General features: G+C 40.3%; 1 pseudogene; it reads right to left on the reverse strand.

Annotated features, from left to right (window-relative positions):
• Nucleotides 1-3,516: 3,516 nt before the first annotated feature.
• Nucleotides 3,517-3,605, reverse strand: LOC116580387 (annotated as a pseudogene).
• Between the last annotated feature and the right edge of the window lie 278 nt (nucleotides 3,606-3,883).

Consider the following 3,883-nt stretch of genomic DNA (forward strand, 5'->3'; position numbering starts at 1 on the left):
CCCACCTGTAAAATAGACTTCTTTGCTATCCCCCTGAGTCAGTGATTTCAGGGCTTTAGCATCTTTTATGAGGGCATGAGTTTTCCATGAGTTCTGCCTGATACTCTTGGTGGCAAAGTACTCCTGAATTTGTGATGAGATTGATTTTATTTTTAAAAGCTGCAGATTTCCGAGTGGAGCCATCCATCAGTTGACTTCTGTCTGAATCCCTTTCCTGGTGGAATTTTATTCCTGCAGACACCGTACAGTTCAGAGTTCATGTACTTGAATTCTAAAGATTCTTTTGGATGAAAACATCTCAGTCCGCAGTCCTGGGAAGTGAGTGTAGCATCATAGAATCTGGGCATGTATATGGCTGCATGGTGAATTAATACTTGTCAGACCTTGTTACTCTGAAATGGCCATGGCAAGGTAATGACCATCATTCATTTTATTTTATTACTTTTTTTTATTTGATTTCATTTAGGCTTTGGCAAAGGTGAGGGGACCAACTCGTATTTCCTGTTTATGTTTGATATCCAAAGCCCCCCGGGGGAGGGAAGGCTATGCTAGGGGAAAATGATGCAAATTAAAGAGGAAATTTGCAAAGACACCTTGATAAACTAAAAAATGAGAACATCTAGCTTTCACTGCTTGGTCATCCCGATTCTTGGCTCTTGCACTCATGATTAGTGAAGAAGGTCTGAAGAGGGCATGGAGCCCATGTGGCTTTCCAGGTGAGTGGCTTTCTTGTTTGCAGGTGAAATGGTGTTTGGAGGTTCAGCATCCAGAAGCAAAAAAAAAAAAAAAAGCTAAGTTTTCTCTTAGCAGCTGAGACTAGAAAGCCCACTGAATGATGAAACTTCAGGTCTTCATAGCCAATAAATCCTCTCTAGGCCTGTTAGAGTGCGTACAATTATGAAGGGAGCCCTCAGTGGGGCATCGTGGGGGTGGGGGTGGGGGTGGGGGCATCCCCTGGGAAAGAGACCCTTCCAAGTGAAGGGAATCTTAATAGCCGGGGCATTTGGTGCTGGGACAAAAGGCGGCGTGGCCTACCGGGAAGTAACAGTTCAAATCCCACTTCTGGCACTTCCTAGGTATGTGACTAATTTTAAAACAGGCACTTGTGATCTCTGTCTGTCATAAAAATAAAATATTAAAAAAAAACAACAAGGGGCGCCTGGGTGGCTCAGTGGGTTAAAGCCTCTGCCTTCGGCTCAGGCTCAGGTCATGATCCCAGGGTTCTGGGATCGAGTCCCACATCGGGCTGTCTGCTCAGCGGGGAGCCTACTTCCTCCTCTCTCTCTGCCTGCCTCACTGCCCACTTGGATCTTTGTCAAATCAATAGAATCTTAAAAAAAACAAAGACAAAAACAAAAACAAACAAAAAAAAACCTCAACAAGCCATTTTCTCTCTTATTATAAATCCAATATATATATATTTTAAAGTTCACTGTGATAAGCGTAGTCACTGTCTGTCACCGTATTACAGTATTATTGGCTAGATTCTCTATGTTGTACTTTTCAACTCCATGACTATTTTAGTTATTTTTTAAAGATTTATTTATTTATTTGTCAGAGAGAGAGAGCGAGAGAGAGAGCACAATCAGAGGGAGTGTCAGGCAGAAGGAGAGGGAGAGGCAGGCTCCCCACTGAGCCGAATGTGGGGCTCGATCCCCGGACCCCAGAATCATGACCTGAGCTGAAGGCAGATGCTTAACCAACGGAGACACCCAAGCATCCCTGCCTTATTTATTTTATAACTGGGAGCTGGTACCTCTGAATCCCCTTGTTTCACCTCCTTCCTTCTACCTCCCCTCCAGAAGCCACCAGTTTGTTCTCTGTATTGACAAGCCTATTTGCGTTTTTCTGTTTGTTCATTTGTTTCAGTTTTCAGATTGTACATATAAGGGAAATTGTGTGGTATTAGTTTTTCTCTGTCTGACTTATTTCACTTAGCATAACACCCTCTAGGTCCATTCATGTTATCACAAATGACAAGCTCTCATTCTTTTTGATGGCTGAGTAATATTCCTTTGTACACATAAACCACACCTTCTTTATCCATTCATCTACTGGTGGACACTTCGGTGGCTTCCATGCCTTGGCTATTGTAAATAATGCTACAATAACACAGGCATGCACATGTCTTTTTGAATTAGTGTTTTCCTTTGGGTTAATATATAGCAGTGGAATTACTGCATCATATGGTAGTTCTGTTTTTAATTTTTGGAGCAATCTCCGTACTGTTTTCCACTATGGCTGCACCAATTTACATTCCCACCAATGGTGTACAAGGGTTCCCTTTCCTTCACATTCCTGCCAATGCTTGTTATTTCTTGTCTTTTTGGTACTAGCTATTCTCAGTTTTTAAATTTTTTTTTTAATAGAAGCAGAAAGAAGAAAACAAAAGCACATCCTTAATCTCATGCATTCTTCATTCTTTCATGGCCATCTTTCCAAATTCTCTCTCACAAATAGATATACACACTTGAGTAACAAAAATAAGATAACACATGGCATCTTATAAGTCCTTCTTTTCTCTTTATGTTCAGTTCTGGACATTGTCAGCATTTTGTAATGGCAGCACAATGTCTCATCTTACAGATATGCTTTATTTACCCAAACTTCTATCGTTGAATGTATAGGTTGGTCCAACTATTCACAACTACAGAATGGCTGTGACAAATACTTGTAGCTAACTGTCCACCCAGGTTCAAGATGACTGTATTTCCTTACAGAAAAACTCCTCAAAAGTCAGATTTTTGGACAAAAGGACATGCATGTTTTTCCTTGAATAACCTTGAAGTTTGTTGAGATTTGTGGTTAGGTAGATCCATATGTTTTCTAAAATTTAGGACTTTTGGGCCATTATTTCTTCAAATCTCTCTGCTCCTTTCTTACCCTCTTCTTCTGAGACCACCTTGATGCATACCTTATCTTGTTTAATGGTACCTCATAAGTCCCTTTGAATCTTGTTTTCTTCATTCTTTTTGCTCCCCAGACTCATAATTTCAAATGACTCCTCTTCAAGTTTGCTATTGTTTGCTCTGCTTATTCGTATCTGCTCTGAACTACTCTTGTGAATGTTCTGAGTCAGTTATTATATTTTTCAACCTCAGAGTTTCCTTTTGGTTCTTTTCTTTTTTTTTTTTTTTAAGATTTTATTTATTTATCTATCTATTTATTTATTTATTTATCAGAGAGCGAGAGAGAGCACGCACACAAGAATGGGAGTGGCAGGCAGTGGGAGAAGCAGGCTCCCCGCTGAACAAGAGGCCAGATTTGGGGCTCAATCCCAGGACCCTGGGATCATAATCTTAGCTGAAGGCAGATGCTTACCCAACTGAACCACCTGGCATCCCCCCTCTTGGTTCTTTTAAAATAGTTTCAATCTCTTTGTTCAAGTGCTTATTTTGTTCACATGTTATTTTCCTGATTTCTTTTAGTTCTTTGTGTTTTCTTTTAGCTGTTAGAGTCCATTTAAGATAGGTTTTTTTTTTTTTTTTGGTTGTTTGTTTGTTGTTGTTTTTTTTATATCAGATGGGTGATGTGCCAAGGTCATAAGGTTCAAGGCAGACAAGGCGTGCACACTCAGTCACCATGCTTATGAACTACAAAAGGATGTTAAGACAGTTCTTTTAAAGATTTTGCCAAGTAAGTATGATGCCTGTGTGTTTTCAGGGACTGTGTCTGGAGATTTATTTTGTTCATTTGTGTGGGCCACGTTTTCCTTTTTCTTTGTATGCCTTGTGATCTGTTGTTTAAAATTGGGTATTTAAAAAATCAGCCACCTCTCCCTGTCTTTGCAGACTGGCGGGCAAGACCTTCACCAATTAGCAAGGCAAGTTCTGAGCCTTGGGATCAGCCTCTTATGAAAGTTTGAGGTCTTCTCAGGTCTTTT

The sequence above is a fragment of the Mustela erminea genome, chromosome 19, assembly GCF_009829155.1.
Source record: "Mustela erminea isolate mMusErm1 chromosome 19, mMusErm1.Pri, whole genome shotgun sequence".
NCBI classification, from domain to species: Eukaryota; Metazoa; Chordata; class Mammalia; order Carnivora; family Mustelidae; genus Mustela; species Mustela erminea.